This window comes from Pleurodeles waltl, chromosome 3_1, assembly GCF_031143425.1.
Source record: "Pleurodeles waltl isolate 20211129_DDA chromosome 3_1, aPleWal1.hap1.20221129, whole genome shotgun sequence".
NCBI classification, from domain to species: Eukaryota; Metazoa; Chordata; class Amphibia; order Caudata; family Salamandridae; genus Pleurodeles; species Pleurodeles waltl.
Window position 1 is genome coordinate 1622360839 of NC_090440.1, and position 19358 is coordinate 1622380196.

The following is a 19358-nucleotide window of genomic DNA, read 5'->3' on the forward strand; positions in this document are numbered from 1 at the left end:
GCTCATGGGTGGTAATCTCACCAAGACAGACGTCACCATGTATGCATAACAGCATAGCGTTTGTGTCATGACTCATCAAAAAATGCCAAACCTGGTGACAATTGTGCCTGTGGAATTACTCTGAGCCTGATGACATGTATGCAGATGACTGCGCTTGTCTGCTCCTGATAATTAGACAGGAGATGGTATTTCTAAGTTGCATAATAATGCTGAATTAATCAGCCTTCTTCCCCTTACTTAGTGTGATTTCTCATTCACAAAAGAAAAGGCCATTTCCCATTCTTCATACAAATAGTTCAATCTATTGCTATAATCTAAAATTGCCACAATATATAAAAATTCTCGGGAAGTCTGCTATTCTGATATATACCCACATTACCTCTAGTAAATGGAATGATGGAAGAATTTAGGGGCTCATATATGCATGTGTTTCGTACCCACAGTTATTCCAGTATTCAAACTTTCATAGATTCACATGCTTGAATCATTCCCTGTCTTCGAGATGGGAGCCCCCCGGTACCTTATAAAAGCAGTGCAACGATAACTATAGTGCACTAGGGCCTAAGGCCTCCTACCTCAGTCGTCTATCCTTGTCAATTTAAAAAAATAGACCAAACCTAGGTTTCAGCCAATCAGGCTGCCCTGCCCTCTAGAACACTACTGTGAGAATCTCCAAGACCTGTGGCAAGAAGAGGCTTCATTTTGAAGATCCTCACAAGGACTGCATATATTGCCTCAATCTGGACCATTCTGTGAAGGATTGTGAGGTTTGCAGGACATCCTCAAACTAAACTCTTTAGGACAAGAAGGGCAGTCTGCTTATTTGGCTCCAGAAATTAAAGTCAAGGAAAAATTCTGTATCAGGATTTGAGAGTGAGGAGTTGTCTACATCCTCCATAAAGACTCAAAAAATTAACAGATAACCTCCTGCTCACCGTACGGGGGAACAGCCCAAGAAAGCCTGAAAAAAGAGTACTCAAGAGTCTTATAAGGCTAACAGCCCTTCTAGTTCTCCTCCCAGGAGGTCTACATCCGCCCACAAAGAGATAAAAGAATGTTTAGCCGAAGCAGTATGTCGTAAAAAGCTTCTTTTGAACCTGCTATACCACCTCCTATGATTCAACATTCCTTCAAGAAGCCTTCTGGAAAAACGCAGAAAATTACATTGTCGATAATGTCCTTGTCAATGACGTTGTCCATGAGAAAAGCATCTACAGCAACATTGACAACCTCTACAACCATGACAATATAAACAGCATGCAGTTCCTCAGTTCCTCAAATGTGCATACGATGAAGACACCATTGGCGACAGCCCCTTCGGTCACGTCATTGACGTTGAAGATAACCATCTCCTCGCCTCTGTCGATGAAAGTGATGACAAAACCATCATCGACAACTGCATCTTCACCGTTGACTGCGTCGAGGGGGGTCGGACCATCATTACAGGTTGCACCGTTGACGACGTCATTGTCGATGATACCATCGAGTGGCCCTATTGATGACACCGTCAACAATGGAGAATACCAAGAAACAATGAAAATCTAAATTTTTATCACCAACAAACAGTTGTCCAAGTAAGGTGTCACCATTAATTCAGACGCATCTATTGGAAGAGGATGATTTGGAGGAGGAAAGGCCATTTGTTGTTGCCCACAGACCTTTAGAGTTGCACGGAAAGTGCCGGGACTTGAGCTGTGACAACCAATATGATCATCAATCCTTTTATTTACCTCAACATTAGTACTCATATCAGGAGGAAATGTTTGCTATGCATGGATCCCTTATATCAAATTTGCAGTTAATGCTGGCGGATTACAGGAGGAGATTTCCACCAGTCATTACTGAGGTACAGTAGACATCTATACCTTCAAGATTACTAGTGCCACCGCCTTACTCGCCTGTACGGATGCAGTTACCTCTTTCAGACTTTCCCCTGTATACCCCTCTGTCAGTCCCAGTACAAGATCCGTCAACCTCGGATGATGACAGAGAAGAGGAAGAGTTGCCAGATGCTGTTATGGAGTAGGATGATTATCAGATACCTACACCCTCTTATCCCTCGCCAGTTCCAGTGGACTCTCCACCAGGTGACATCAGGGGGTTTCACAGTTTATTGGCGCAGGACACAAAAGGATTTGCATTGCCTTTGCCAGCAAAGCAGACGGACTGCTTTCTTTGTGACTTTAAGGAGACTTACCAAAAAAGTGTAAGATCAATGCCTATAGTTGACTATATATAGGATGAGGGGCTGAAGGTTACGAAAAATACTGCCACTGTTGGTGCGGTCTTGCCTCACTTAGATAAGAAATTTAAGGCACCACACAATACCCCAGCCTGTCTAACCAGACATCCCAAACTGGACTCGGTTATTACTCAGTGGCCCAGCTTAAATCTAGGAATCCTTCGGCAACAATTTCTGCACCACCTGACAAAGAGGGACTAAGACTTGATAATATAGGAAAACGTTTCTCCTCAATGTGTTCTCTTACAGTGAGGGAGTCAAATTAATTATCTGTGATAGGCAGGTGTGACAGGCAGCTATGGGCCAGCATCGCTCCTTGCTTAGACCAGCTCCCAGGGGATTCAAAGGCAGAGGCAAACAAAATACTGCAGGAGGGGGAAAGAGCTTCAGGTGAATTAATTGACTGTGTGATGCATTTCGCTACCTTTGCTTATCGACACATGGCAGGAGCCGCCGTTCTAAGAATGCAAGGTTGGCATTGTGCGACTTCATTTACACCTGAAACACAGAACAAAATTCTCAACTTGTCTTTTGATGGAGAAGCCTTTTTTGGGAAACATATTGATGATGCCCTGCAGACTTTAAAGACTGATACGGACCCTGTTAAGTCTCTTGAGACCCTACAATTTAGGAAACAACCCTTTTGGGGTGCCAGAGGATGGGGATATCCAGCCTTCAGAGGGAGATTCCAGCAATATAAATATCCAGATTTCTCCTTGGCTCACCAGCCCTCTCATCCTCAGTACCCACAGAGACAGCCTCTGCAAGGTGCCTATAGTAGGACCACTCAAAAAACTGTAGCAGGGAGGCAAGCAAAGGATGCAGGCCGTAGACAATGACTTCTTACTAACTCCGGCTACCTACCTTTCCTCAAATTCAAAAATAGGAGGAAAGATTTCTCAACATTTATGCAATTGGCAAAAAATTAAATTGGACCAATGGGTGTTAAACCTTAACCAATTTGTCCATACACTGGAATTCCTATGAATTGCTCCACGCAATTTTAAACACATAAAACGTCTTAGAAAATAAGCCCAAACAGTGCTCAAGAAGCGAGCAATAGAAAAAGCTCCTGTTTCAGACAGAAAGAAGGGCTTTTATTCACATTTCTTTCTTGTCCAGAAGAAATGGAAGGGCTGGTGTCCATTCTTGGACCTCAGAGAGCTGAACACTTACCTCAAGAAACAGTCATTCCGCATGGTTACTTTAACAATATTCTCTCCCTTCTCAATTCAGATTATAAACACATTCTCGATCTCCAGGACACATACTTCCATATTCCTATACATCCATCCCACAGAGAGTTTCTCAGATTTGTGGCAGCCAGAGATCACTTCCAGTTCAAAGTTCTTCCTTTCGGCCTAAAATCTGTCTCCAGAATTTTCACCAAATGCTTTGCTCCAGGCACAGCATTCCTCAGAAACATCAGGTATTACCGTATGTGGATGAAAGGCTCATAAAGGCCAAGTCCAGGTTGCAGGCGAGGAGAGCGACAAAGGCCTGTGTAGGGATGTTTGGAAAATTAGGCATCAATATCAACCAAAACGTTTCAGCTTTTCAACCGTTGAAAAAGATTACCTTTCTTGATGCAGTTTTGGACACATCCTCCAACAAGGCGTCTCCTACAAGGGAGAGACAGAAAAAACTAATATCCTTTGCCAGACTGGTTAAAAAAAAGAAAGGCTATTTCAGTTCGCCTCTTCAAGTCCCTATTAGGGATGATGTCTTTGTGTATCCCTCTTCTATCATTCTGCCATCTCAGAATGCGGTTCCTTCAAGAGCAACTGGATGATCAGTGGGCACAGTCCATGGGGGTCTTTCGACGACACAATCAAAATGACAAAATCCATGATCACATCTCTGTCTTGGTGGACCCGGGAATCTCATCTGGGTCTTTCTTTCCTCTCTTAGCCAGCCCCGTGGGTTGTCACAACCAATGCTTCCCTGGAAGGTTAGGGAGCCTTCTTCAGACTTTATGAGTCAGAGGAGGGCAGTGGTCGCATCAGAAGACCTTCCACATCAATGACCTCAAATTAAAAGCAGTTCTCCTAGTGTTTTGAGATTTCCTGTAGAAGATAAGGAATTTGTCAGTACTCTTACGAATTGGATCAGAGGTTGCTAGATCACATCTCCTCTCAATGGGGCAAGCCAAACCTGGACCTTTTTACCACTCCCCAGAATGCAAAATGCCAATTCTTTGCAAGTCGGGATCACCATTTGGGCTCTTGGGGGGAATGCATTTTAAAAGGCATGGTCAGGAATTTATGCTTACTCTTTTCCTCCCATTCCCTTCATTCCAAGAGTCATAGCCAAGATCAAGAACGAGCACTGCAAAACTTTTCTGATTGCCTAAGCATGGTATACGGAGCTCCTTCTCTTCTTAGAGAGCCACAGCATCCCTCTAGAAGTAACACCGTGACAGCCAACAATGAGCAATGGTCAGGTTCTCCACCCGGATCCAGCATCACTTCATTTGATAGCCCGGCTCCTGAACACAATGAATTTGAACACTTAAACATCACCCCAGACTGTAGAGTCATTCTTGCCAGAGCTGCAGCAGATAATACAAACAGAAGTTACTGCCTTAAACGGAGGAGATTTTGCATATGGTACAAACAAACTCAAGTGCACCTGTTCTCATCATCGCCAAAGCTGATAATCCATTATCTTCTCCATTTAGAGAGAGCGGGTTTGGCTAATGCTTCATTTAAAGTCCAATTGACTGCAGCATCCATTATAGATGATCAAGGAAGATGCCGTCTTTGCGGTCGATGAGGATTGTCAAACAGTTTCTCAAAGGACTTTTTCATTCTTTCTCACCAGTCAGACCACCTCCACTGTCTTGGCAGCACAACATAGTTTTGTCCCAATTAATGAAGCATCTTTTCAAGCCTATACACACGGCAAACTTGAAATTCCTGTCATGGAAGGTTTCACTTCTTCTTGCCCTGACCTAAGCTAGAAGAGTTGCCCAAATCCAAGCCTTCGCTATTCAAGACCCTTTATTGCAGTTTAAGGAAAATAAGGTAATACTGCGAACAAATCCAAAGTTCATACCCAAAGTTCCTTCGGATTTCTACATTAATCAACCAGTAGTCCTGAAGTCATATTTCCCAAATCCTTCAACACCGACAGAACAGGCACTTCATTCCTTGGATGTCAAAAGATGTCTCAAATGTTATCTAGATAAAACGAAACACTTTAGAAAATCAAATCAACTGCTTGTGGCATTTAGCAATCCTTGGAAAGGTCATCCACTGTCCTAACAAATGATTGCTATTGTGCTATATTGCTATCTAGTGCAATCGATTATTGTCACAAAGTTGCAGGAAAGCCTTTGAACAGGCCAATGTATGCACATTCAACAAGGGCTGTAGCAGCATCCACATCGCTCTTCGCTAGTGTGCCCATCCAGGACATTTGCAGAGCGGCTACCTGGAAGAGCATTCACACTTTTGCAAAGCATTACCGCTTGGAGGAAACATCACAAGGCGATGTAGCAGTGGTAAAAGCGGTGCTACAGCATCTGTTCCAGTGCCTGTGAGCTATTGTATTATTCTTTTCACTCCATCCCAGTATATGTTCTGCACATTGTTTACTAATTGTTTCTTCCTTTTACAATATGCTGTTGGGTGTTTAGGACTGTATATTAACTTTTTGTTTTAATATTGGTCAATCAATTTTCTTTACCAGTCTTAGTATTGGTTCTATCAATTGTTGCATGAATGTTCATCATACAATGTGCTTCACTACTGCTTGCTCTTCTGATTCAAGCATGTGAATCTATGAAAGTTCCAATACTGGAGTAAGAAAATAAGTTGCTTATCTGTAACTGTAGTTCTCCAGTATTGGAATCTTTCATAGCTGCACATGCAACCCTCCCTCCTCCCCTGGGAAGCTCACCATTACATGCTATCTACCTCAAGTACTTCAGTACTCATACTTTGGAAAATATGATGGACTGGAGCTTCTCACATGAGTGTTCTAGAGGGCAGGGCTGAACCTAGGTTTAGTCTCTTTTTTAAATTGACAAGGTTAGACCACTAAAGTGGGGGGCCTTAGGCATTCATGCACTACAGTTATCACTGCATTGCCATTATAAGATACCGGGGGAATCCCATCTCGATGATGGGGAATAATTCAAGCATGTGAATCCTTGAAAGATTCCAATACTGGAGAATTACAGTTAGAGGTAAGTAACTTATTTTCTTATCAGTGGTGTCCTTTTCTTTATTCATGAAAGTGCAGTCAGATGGCTTGAAACAGTCTTTCATACACAATAATTTCTGAGAAATCTGTGTTCTGTTAAAAAAAACTCCAAAGCTATCAGCTTTCCCCACTTAGCTTATAAATAATTATTATTCTGAAATAAAAACGTTTATTATTTTGTATATAGAGGGTTTGTGTTCTTCTAAGGTTATACATATCGATCAAAAAGCCCGTGTCTAAACCGGCAGTATAAAACTCTATGGGCATCATTTATGAGGCCCCTGGCACAGGGCGGCTCAGCAAGTGCCTTGCTGCGCTGCCCTGCACCACTGAGAAAGGGCAGAAATGTGCTGTCTCTACAAGATATGCCACATTTCTGTCCTCTCTTTCTCCACTGGCACACAAATTTCTGCCTAGCGCCAATGCAGGCACCCTTGCACAATGGTGCAAGGATGCCTGCCTTGCAGGTATGATTGGTTTGTGCAGGAAGGAGCACCTTCCTGCACAAAAACAATCACTAGAGGTGTTTTCCTCTTTCTATGTGTGCTGCAGAATGTGAGGAAAAAACGAGGAGAAATAAAGATGGGTGACTTTGCGTGGTCTTGTAATTATGGGCTGGTATACTACGTCACTGGAGTGTAAAAAAAATGACATTCCGGTGGCGCAGTGTGCGTCTAGGGCTTCGTAAAATAGTTCCTATGTAGGTTCTTCTTGTATAGACTCCATATGTGGTGTTGTGAATACTATTGTTTTGACATCACTCTGGTCTCCTCTATCCCAAGCTAAAACATCAATTTCTGGTCCTTGACCTAGAGCTTCTGTTTAATTTGGGTGGCTCCTCTTTCACTTTTTTTGATCAATTATGGTCCACGGTAGCTCCTCTGCTTTGTGCTGGCGTTCCTTAAAATGTGACACTAATTTTGTTGTTAACACCTGTCACCTTATGTAGGTTTAAAGTTTGAGTATTCCTGTTATTATTTTTCGTGCAGCCATCCCAACATACTTCAGTTGGCTGAGTATTCTAAAAATAATATGCACAACTCTAGTTAGTACCATGTTATAGCAAAAGGGAGAATAGTGTTAACCCTATTGACTTGCATGAATTAGGAATTTATATGTTCATGAAAGTAAAAAATAATGAATGAGACAAATATTCTCACTGGAATCTAATGAGCTACATAGCAGAGCTATTCTATGTTACAGGTGACATGATATATGTCACCACAAAGTTTCTTCAGGTTGCTGATAGTCGATTTTAAGCAGTGCAGTCACCAGCAAAGCGAATTCATTTTAGTAACATGATTTACAAAATAAATTGCCCATAATTCATAAATAAAATGCCGGGGCTTGAATTGAGGCACAGTGTCCTGTTCTTTTGCGTCCAGTAACAAAATTGCTATCAAACGTAAACATGGTCCCAAAATGCATTGAATGTTCAATCAGTGTGACAGACAGCAAGAAGGCGTAAAGGAATTAATGTGGAGTTCTTGCACAGAAAGTTTCGATTTCCATTTTTTGCGAATTTGTTTTTAATATGTGTTTTTTCCAACTAGTCATTCTACTGCCCGGTAATGTTAAGAGAGAACGCTGCTCTCAAAGCACGTTCTTGGATTTGAAGCAAATCGTGCTGCTTGGCCATTAAAGCATCTGCCTCTAGTTATACCATTTCCAAGTGCTGGATGAAAGGGGCGATTAGTAATGATAATGATGAAGTCACTGGGATTCTGGTTTTGTTGGACTGAACAAGAAGCACATCTAGGCCACAGTTCACATCTGTTTGCTCCGTGGTGCATATTAATTATTTCCACAATCTCAGAAAAAAAGTAATTTAAATACTTAATTATAAGGAAAGGAAGTTCCACTAGGCTGAGCCTTGGATGTAAATTGATATCCCCTGAACTCCTCGCATTTGGAAGACCGAATTATGAGCAAGTTCTAGCATGCCGACATTTGCACCTGGCCAGTTGATATTATCGTTGGTGTAAGAGCTGAAATATTAATACATGACTTTTTAAATGATACACAGTATTTTGAATTGTGTTGTCTCCTATAACTGTAAACAATCATGATCTTCTTTGCTTGGGTGCTCTGGTGGGAGTAGTGCAGATGGAGGATAAGCCTTGCCACATTTTTCAAGGCCTTTCGAAAGGTGTCAATGATTTTTCCTAAGACGTATGTAGGTTACATTTAAATAGGATAGTTTGGTTGGTATCTATGCAAGGACATTTGATGAAATCTGGATGGGCTGGGTCAGCTTGCAATGGATTATCCTGAGGTGGCACAGATGTCAGAATAGTATCTTATCAAGGTAGTTTACTCACTGGTAAAAGTCAGCTCAAAGTCAAGATCACCTGCTAAGGCTCTGATTGTGAACTACGGGTTAAGTTCCAACCCCTGTGAAAACAGAAGTTGGTCCAGGGATCAAAATCCTGAATTTTGTATTAATTAGGTCATTCTCACTATATTTCGCTGATAGATTTTGGAAAATCACATCTGCCTAAATTCATATGGAAGAAGGCATGTAAAAATACAAAACATGAGGAGTTTGTTGTGTGTGGAAGCACAATTCTATGTGCATGTCTAAGTGAAAAATGTGGAATAGAGATATTGACTGACTCTACCTCACCCTGGGAAAATAGTACCTACCTGTGCAGTAAATGCCTTATTCTTTTCTGACCAATTGCTAAGAGCAACCGATGATTGATTGGTGGCCAGTAAATTGGGATGGTAGTCAGTGCTCATTATTGAAATATTAAAGCATAGTTAACTATTCTTGGATACTGGCCATGGGTGGCCTGATTATCTGTCTTGGTAATAAAAAACAAAGTAATGGATGGAATGCTTTACTAAATCTCAGCCACTAGCAATTGCTCGTGCCGTGTCCCAACCCATCATTTTTTGTCCACTATGATACCTCCTATTTGGACCCTTCAATATGCAAATCAGCTTTGACCCTGTTCCTCATGGGAACTACCAGACCAAACTGCCAAGCCCGGTCCTCCCTGAACCAGAAAAAAAGCAACCTGGGACTGGTTTCTCCCGTTTTATGAGATCAACAGCCAGGTGTAGCTTGATTCCAGTGGCACGGTGAGCATGGAACCCAAATCTAGGCATACCTGTCACACTAAGGGGATCAAAACGAAGCATTGGATGAAATGCTTGACTTAATCTCTGCCACCGATGATCACTTGGGCAGCATACCAATCCATCCAGGAAATATCCACAATGGATAGCTTTGTGCATGAAGGTACCCCATTCTGCATAAAAACTGTCCGATCATGAATACAGGCATGCTTGCACTATGGTGTAAGGGTGCCTGTGTTGGTGCATGGCAGCATAAATTGCGCTAGCACGGGGAGCAAGAAGACCCCACCATATCTCTGTAGATATGCCACTGTTCTGCTACCTCTAGTTCACACAAAGCAGAACAGAAACTCCACTTGCTGTACTGCATTGTGTGATTTCTTTGTAAATCTGGGCCAAAGCGCTTTAATTAACCTCTGTTCTTGGATGGTATCTGTCAATTATCCACACAACTTCATCATTCTGTTACTCTTTTGTCCTCTTCATTAATGAAACCCAAATCTCCTCTTTGCTAAATCTTCACCTTCCACATCTGACAAGCTAAATTCTCTGAGCTTGGGGTAGGTTGAGGTTCTTCTAATTTTAATCACCCTTTCTAAAACACCAGCTAACTTAACAAGAGGAGGCTTTGGTGTCTAATTTTACTCCAAATCTAGTGTCCCTTGGCCTGGTTGTGTCTAGATCTCCCTCAGACACAATACATATTTCATTCACCTGTGAATGATGTTTCATAATGCAGGGATGGTTTGTTGTTTTCTCCCAGTTACTGGTTGTTATCAAAGTTGGCTGCAAGATGCTGATGTCTCATCTGTTTACCATAGCATCCCAAAGTCAGCCAAGATCAAAATACTCACTGAAGGCCTCATTACGAGTTCATTGCTGTTTGATGGAGGGATATTGGGATTTTCATGTTTGAGTTTGGTTAGTATCCCTTTGCAAATAACAGGCTTTAAGAATTTATTAACAGTAGAATGGAGCATAACATGCAGACTTAGTATTATCAGGTCAATTCCTACATTTTGAGTGCAATAATGGTCCCTTTCTTGGTCCCATCTACTACCTACACATAGCATACATTCAAGTCAAGGTAAGGCATTTGTGAGGCTGTCATAAATAACAGATGAATAAAAAGTCTATCCTAACATATGGTCCTGCACATATTTTGTTAACCTCTTCCCACAGATCTTCAAAATAACAAAATAAAGACTTAATAAAGGATTTGATATTAGCATCAATAAAAGTGTAAAAAAGTTACTAGACCAATATTCAATTCAATGCAGTTTTGCGTAAAAAAAATTAGCGCCGGCTAACGCCATTCTGAAGTGCCATGCGGGCGCCGTATTTATTGAATGACGTTAGCCGGCGTTAGCCGCCGTCGCCGTCTGGTGTGCGTTAAAAAAAAACGACGTACACCAGGCAGCGCCGGCGTAGGAGGATATGGGGCTTGGGCGTCAAGAAATGGGGCAAGTCAGGTTTAGGCAATTTGTTCGCCTCAACCCGATTTGCGCCATTTTTTACGACTCCCAACCCCCATAGAAATGACTCCTGTCTTAGCAAAGACAGGAGTCATGCCCCCTTGCCCAATGGCCATGCCCAGGGGACTTATGTCCCCTGGGCATGGTCATTGGGCATAGTGGCATGTAGGGGGGCACAAATCAGGCCCCCCTATGCCACAAAAAAAATAATAATAATACTTACCTGAACTCACCTTAATGTCCCTGGGATGGGTCCCTGCAGCCTTGGGTGTCCTCCTGGGGTGGGCAAGGGTGACAGGGGGTGTCCCTGGGGGCATGGGAGGGCACCTCTGGGCTCCTTCAGAGCCCACAGGTCCCTTAACGCTTGCCTTTTGCAGGCGCTAAAAAACGGCGCAAAAGCGGCCGTACGTAATTTTTTTTGACCCGCCCACTCCCGGGCGTGATTTTTGCCCGGGAGTGTAAATCCGACGCACATGCCTCGGAGTCGATTTTTTAGACGGTAACGCCTACCTTGCATATAATTAACGCAAAGTAGGTGTCCACGCAAAAAAATGACGCTAACTCCACGGACTTTGGCGCTAGACGCGTCTAATGCCAAAGTATAAATATGGAGTTAGTTTTGCGTCGAAATTGCGTCAAAAAAAATGACGCAATTCCGGCGCAAACGGAGTATAAATATGCCCCTAAAAGTTCTGGAAAAAATGACGCAAAGAAATCTCCTAGATTTCTTTGCGCCATTTTTTCAGCCTCCCTAACGGGGGAACGCCACCATTGTACCACTTTGTAAATATGGTGCAGGAAAAAGGCCACTTTAGCTCTGCCTTATCGTAAAAAAAAAATGCGAAGGCAGTGCTAAAGTGGCGCTAGGCCGTTTTAAATCTGGGCCTAAATTTGGCTAAGAAAGCAAAAGGACAAAAGTATAAAAAGGCAAATGTCTAGAAGAAAATCAACAGCAGCAGCAGCAGAAGGCACGTCTTAGAGATTTAAAAATTAGTCATTGTAGTTCAAAAACAGGGAGTGGAAGCAAAGAGACGGAAATATACATGGGAAGGTGTAATTAGGTTAATAAATCATGAACTACAAATATTCAGATTAATTTCTCGGCAAAGTTTAAAAAAATGAAATCATAAACATTAAGTGAATGAAGAAAACGTCTAAATGCTACCCCAGATTCAAGTATTTTTCAGCAGTAATGCCTACCTAATAAAATCGCCTGGTTAAAATTAACAGAAATTAGCTATCAAATTTCAAATGAGTGTAGGTGCTGCTATACTCCTAACAGTCATGGGTGAATATTGCACAAGCCATGTTACACTGCAGTTCTGCTAGCATTTTCTATGTTCAGTGTAAATAACGACCATCAGTTGACGCTACTGTTAGCGTGTCAGAGCCTTAATAAGTAAACTTACAAGGAGACGCGTTTAGGTCGACGAACCTTTGGACCACGTTCGGGGACTTCCCAGTACGAAATGTCTTTTTGGCATCACAAATCAACAGATCAATAAACCAATCAATAATTTCAATAGCTGATCAACAACTAATCAATAACATTTAATAAGAATCAATAAGTCAAACACACCATGACCCTTCAGTTATTAATAACCATGCCAATCCGTTAAGTGTTAGGATATTTATTTCCTTACTGGTTACAATCTAATGTCATCTATGATAATTCCATTAGCAATAAAACTCTCAGAACTCTTCTAAATTAGCAACTAGAACACAATTAATCAATGCATAGAGAAGATTCATTCAGTAATTAGGCACATCATTAATGTGAAGCAACTAAGCAAAGTCTCAGTAATACATGATTCAACAAAGCAAGAACTCAGTAATTTGTCCTTTTGCACAAGATATGGTGAATACCTCAACTAACCTCAAATTAGCATTAGCAAGTTGGGCTTCGTGCAAAACATTTTAGTAAGCACGAATTTGGAAAACACTTAAACTAAGGACTCTATCAAAATAGCAGTTGGTACCTAGAAAGGAAAGCAGACAATTACAATTTTTCATCTGATAGTTAACAATCCAACGGATCAGCAACCAGTGACATTCTTCGTCCTCAGGACATCAGTCGATTCTCCAGCAGCAGAGATAGGATGGGGCAAAGCATAGCTAAAGAATAGGACCCTTCCCTCATATGGAGGAGAAGTAAGTATTAAGCAAGAATGGGGTAGAGGATGGTTTTAGAGTACTCAGAATAAGCTCAGGGAAATGCTAGAGCAATAGGAATGACAAATGGAGATGTCGAAGTGGAGGGAATTGGAGTGAAGTGAGCCCGAGGTGAAGTGAGAAAAGGGACCCGTTTCTTCTTGAGTCACGCCGTTAAATCAAAACTTGTCTAATTATCCCTTAACTCCCCATTGGATAATAATTGGTGCATCGTTATCTCTGTCCAATAATTGTTCAAGCAACTTGCCAGAATTTTCCACAAAGCACAGTTTTCATGTCGCGGATTGGTCCATATTATTGACGTCTTCATCGGTTGGAATGTCAGGTAGGAAAAGTTACACTTTGCACTCCAGTCAGTGTCTCCATTGTTTTCTCCGACTACAGTTAACCTTGCACCTGTTATGAATTACACTGTTGCATTCAGCAAGAACGTCACCTTGAGCAGGTTGGCTCTCATGCGAAAGAATTTACTACGGCTACACACACATAACTTCTGGAAAAGTACAGCTTCCTGTCTTTCAGAAAAATAGCACATTACACGTTAGAAAATGCAGTTTAATATGAGGCCAGGTAGCTAGGCCCAGACCCTTTCTACGCTAAGGCCTTCTGTTTTAATAATGCAACTCTTAACCCATAACTCTAATCATGATATACTAATACAAATTCAAACATTATTGCATAAAAATCAGAATTAACAAGCTTTTCATTAGTTTTCGTATACATTGGTAGCCACTCTCCGTGGGCACATTTCAAGAACGTGTATTATTTTCTATTTCAACACGTTTTCTATGCAGCTTCATCACACAATACATTGCAAGCTTTTCATGTTAATATTCCTTTAAAAAGACACACTCCAACAATCCCTCCTCTGATGACTCTTGTCATCACACAAAACCTTCCCCAAAGCTTTTACATCAGTTAAAATTCTTTCACCTCAATTTCCTCCCTTATTGGCTTCCCCTTTGATTTTTCCCTATCCAATTTTTCCCTTTGTTTTTCTTCCCTACTCTTATTATTTTTTGCCATCTTCAAATGTATTATTTTACTAATTTTATATGTCGCCCACAATCCAAATAGTCAGGCTATAGCAATCAATATCCGCTGTACTATTTTAGACAATATCCCATGCCAAATGTTACTAAGCCAATTTCCCACTGAAGCAAATCCTTTCCCAACTTTTTCCCAAACACCTGTGTCTTCCAATTCCTTCATGTCTGTACTATCCCTAGTCAAATTAGTAAGCATACAATGACGCTCATTAAGCATCCTACAAACTCCGCCATTTTTTGCTAAAAGAATGTCTAAAGCAAGCCTGTTTTGAAGAGTCAAAGCCCTCTCCGCAGCAAGTTCAGTATCCATCAGAAGTATAGCCCCTGAAAAGTTTGTCAGCATGTTATTCACAATAGTAGACAACTTTTGAATCTTTATGGAGTTTAAGATAATTCCCACTGAGGGAATTATCACCCCAAATATGTCTCCTACTACACCAGCAGCAGTTTCTCTCTTCTGTCTAGTATGATACAATTCAGACAATTTTGGAAACCTTTTCAAATCGTCAAGTTGATATATCTTTGGGGAAACTATCCCCAAATAACATGTCCCATACCATCCCTTTGGGAGACGGTAATAAGCATTAAGTCCATATATGTAATAGAACCCTGGGATCGCTGGATCCTGTCCATTTAACATGAACGTCCATTTACTCTGAAACAAAAACACATGCTTACATTCACTCATTCCCACAAACACATTGTCATAATATGATTTCGGCCTAGATATGCAAAGCTTCCCTATGTGTAATGCATCTAAAGCTAGCTTCCCTTGTTCCCTAATTGCACCATAACCTTCACTACTAGCAAAAGCCCGCTGCTGCAATCCTTTTTCTAATCTACCCTTTAATGCCCTTCTTCTATCTTCCGTGTGATCTAAAAAGCTTTTCTCTACAGGTGTAAGCAAGCATGTCAAATTATTGCGGTGTGTATAAGATATACTAATCGTCATTGTCGACTCAAAGAATCCTTTAACTAACTTTATACTATAGTATCTAGCTACCCCACTCAAATCCTCTAATATAGGCACATAAGAAAACACAAGGTCATAATTCAAATAGAAATATTGAATCTCTTCCTGGTTATAGAATCTTGTTAGTAACAGTCTACAACTTATCCCATGAGTTAATGGCAAACTATGATAGGTAACCCCCTCTTGTAACGAAATAGGAATCTGTGTGCTCACAAAGCAATCCTTCGCATCCATTGTGTCAACAAACTCACTCTGCAAGCAATAGAAAACGTTAGTGGAAAGTTCCCCTTTTGCATTAGTTCCATCATGCAAATATCTTGTATACAGCTCAAACCTCTCCCAAGCTGTTAGTGCAGTGGTAGTCTCAGGAATTGAAGCATTGTTAGTTCCACTCTTATGCATCAGTGTCATACCCACAATCACAACCATAATGAATACCACACACACAACACCCAAACCAACACTCAAATATTGACAACGCCTACTCTCTCTATTATCCTGCCTAGTGTTAGCCATGATCTGTAAAGAATCAGAAAGTGGAGGATTGTTAATTTCAAACAACAACAGAGGATAGCTAGAATACGTTTCTCCTCTCTTTTTTTTGCAGCAAAGTCAAAACAAGCGAAAATCATCCCTCAGTAGTTATTTACAGCTTTCAGTTTCACTCCCAGGATCCTTGTCAATTCAAGTTAGCAGCTTGTCAAAATAAGTTCTCAAAAGTCAATGCAGGTTTTGAAAGTCTCATCCGGTAAATTCTCAGTCTCTTTTCCTCAAATATTAACTTTAATTCAATCTTTACACCAATTCAGTCTTTTCAGCCGGACTCAGGTGCCAAAGTATTGACCTGGAATCTCTTGATCAAAGCAAAATGCCAAGAACTCTTGTTGCCATTCAGTTCTTGTTACATATGCCCATCCATGACCTGCGTACCTTCTGTTTGCTACTCTTTTTTTTTTCAACTTGCGATCACCTTGCAACTCTCCTTCACTTAGATCTTCTCTCCTTGTTGTATCAACTTCTTCCTCTATTGCGTCTTCGACAACCACTTCTCCCCTTTTCACTTGCAACTCTGGCCACTTGTCTCCTTTCAGTATCTCTCCGGTTTTTTATCTTTCCTGTGGCAACCCTTTGCTCTCTCTTGGCTCTATGGTGTTTTCTCCTGATGGACCTGCAATCTGCTCAGGAGGAGTTTGGACACTCTGACTCTCTTCCAACTCAACTCCTTCGCCTTCTGGGTCTGTCAAATGCTCTAGTTCATTCCCATAACCGTCTGCTTCTGGGAGAATCTCCCTCTAATGAGGCTCTCCTGCTGCCCCAGTTGAGATAGGCTCACTGTCACCCCTCTGGATCTCTTCTCCTTCTTCTCTTACTGGAGTGACCAAGCCGTCCTCAACAGGCTCTCCTTCTGTCTCAGTTCCCCTTCGATCACTCTCTGGCCCTGAGACTTCCTTTTCTGTTGTTGGTACTTTCAACAACTCAACTTCCTCATCAGTCGGACACATCACCTTTTTCGTATGGGTGGCGTGGATCCAGTTCGGAATTCCTGCGCACTTCACAGCAGTAGTAGTCTTTAGTATAACTTGATATGGTCCCTTCCAACGTGGCTCCAAACACGTCTTCCTTACATGTTTCTTGATGACAACCCAATCACCAGCTCTCAGGTTGTGTCCTGGATAATTTATCGGTGGCAGGGTGGTAGCTTCCACCTGATGAGAGAAAGAGTGGACCACATCAGCCAGACTCTTGTAGTAGTCCAACACCATATCGTCCGTGATATTCACAAGAGCATTCGCAGGCACTGCGGGCAATCTCATAGCTCGACCCATGAGAATCTCATGAGGGGACAGTCCTGTTTTCTTGTTAGGTGTATTTCTCATTGACATTAACACCAAAGGCAATGCATCGGGCCATTTCAAATTCGTGGCTGCACACATTTTCGCCATTCTCGACTTCAGGGTACCATTCATCTGTTCCACTAGTCCTGATGCTTCAGGGTGGTAACTTCAATGCAACTTCTGCTCAATGTTCAGTGCTGCACACAGCAACTTAACCACCTCGTTGTTGAAGTGACTTCCCCTATCTGATTCTAAAGAGATTGGAAAACTGAAATGTGGTATCAATTCTCAAAGCAACAGCTTCGCTACTGTGAGGCTATCATTCCTGCGTGTAGGGTACGCTTCAATCCAATGACTAAAGATAAACACAATCACCAGCACATATCTCAAGCCTCCACACACGGGCAGCTCAATAAAATCCAATTGCATTCTGCAAAATGGACCTCCAGCTCTCCCAATGTGGCTCAAATTTACCACAGCCCCTTTTCCCGCATTCATCTGTTGGCAGATGACACACCTATGAAAATCACTTCTGCAGCTTGTCTGAACTTTGGGTTAAACCAGTAAATCTTGAACAACCTTATCATGGCATCCCTCCCAATATGTGCTTGACCATGGTAAAACCTTGCAAATTGTGACAAAAGACTGTTCGGCAAGACCATTTTCCCTTCATCTGAAACCCACAAATCATCTGGTCTTTGTACGCATTGCATCCTAACCCAAGAACGCTTCTCATCTTTGCTGGCACGACCCTGCAACAATCTCAGTTCTTCTAGTGTGTCAATCACCCTTAATGCGTAACCTGTGCATGTCTCATTTTCCTTTTCATGCAACAATTTCCATTGATCCTTAAACGATATACAGTTCAATGCGCAAAACCTTGCAACTTGATCCGCATATCCATTTCCCATGGAAACAAAGGGGGTCATTCTGACCCTGGCGGTCTTGGACCGCCAGGGCAAGAATGACGGAAGCACCGCCAACAGGCTGGCGGTGCTTCAATCCCTATTGTGACCGCGGCGGTAAAGCCGCGGTCGCACCGCCGGGGCCGGCGGTTTCCCTCCGATTTTCCCCCAGCGGTGATAATCCTCCAGGGCAGCGCTGCAAGCAGCGCTGCCATGGGGATTATGACCCCCTTACCGCCAGCCTGTTTCTGGCGGTTTACACCGCCAGGAAGAGGCTAGCGGTAAGGGGTGTCCTGGGGCCTCTGTAGTCCCCTACACTGCCCATGCCACTGGCATGGGCAGTGCAGGGGCCCCCTAACAGGGCCCCGGCCTGCTTTTCACTGTCTGCATTGCAGACAGTGAAAAGCGCAACGGGTGCAACTGTACCCGTCGCACGGCCGCAACACCGCCGGCTCCATTAGGAGCCGGCTCCTGTGTTGCGGCCTCATTCCCGCTGGGCTGGTGGGCGCTAGCGGCCCAGCGGGAATGTTGGAATGGGGGCCGCGTTATTGCGGCCGCCTGGCGGCCGGCTACCGCCGCCCGCCAAAGTTGGAATCACCCCCAAAGGCACAGAAAAGAACGCTTGGGACAGATCAATGACTGTGAACCATTCTGCATTGCATGGAATCTGAAACATAATCACAGCTGGATTTGGCACCACTGGGCAGCATTTCATCACAATGTCATTGATCTTTCTCAAATCTTGGACAATCTGAACCTTCCCACAAGGCTTTCTCAGTCCCATTATTGGTATATCATGGGCTCCTCATCACTTCTTTCAAGACTCCCTGTTTAACAAAGTCTGCAATTGATTTATAAGGACATCTTGTGCCATATGATACTGCGGCATCTGGAGAAACGCAGCATTTGACTTCACACTGACTTTAACTGGCTCTTCTCCTTTTATCAGTCCTACTTCTTTACCTGTCAAGTCCCACACCTTCTCTTGGACTGTTCCCTGCAAGTCTGCCGGGAGACCAGCCACTGTGAACATCGGGAAGAAATTAATCAGAGGATACTCCTCATCTGTGGTCTCAGAAACCTGTTCCTCCCCTTCATCATCGCTGTTCATCTGGACCTCAATTCCCTCATTGGAACAGGTGATTGAACACCTCGTCTTGCACAGTAAGGGCCAAATGTAGGTAGAAACCAATTTGCGAGTTGCAAATTGCGAGTCCTTCTGACTCGCAATTTGCAACTCTCAAATTGGTATGCAGAAAGGTGTCTCAGACACCTTCTGCGACTCGCTATGGGGTCTGTGACCCCATAGCGAGTCTAGGCACTCACAGGGATGGTGGCCTGCTGGAGACAGCAGACCACCATGTCCGTGACTGCTTTTAAATAAAGCAGTTTTTTTTCTCTTTGCAGCATCGCG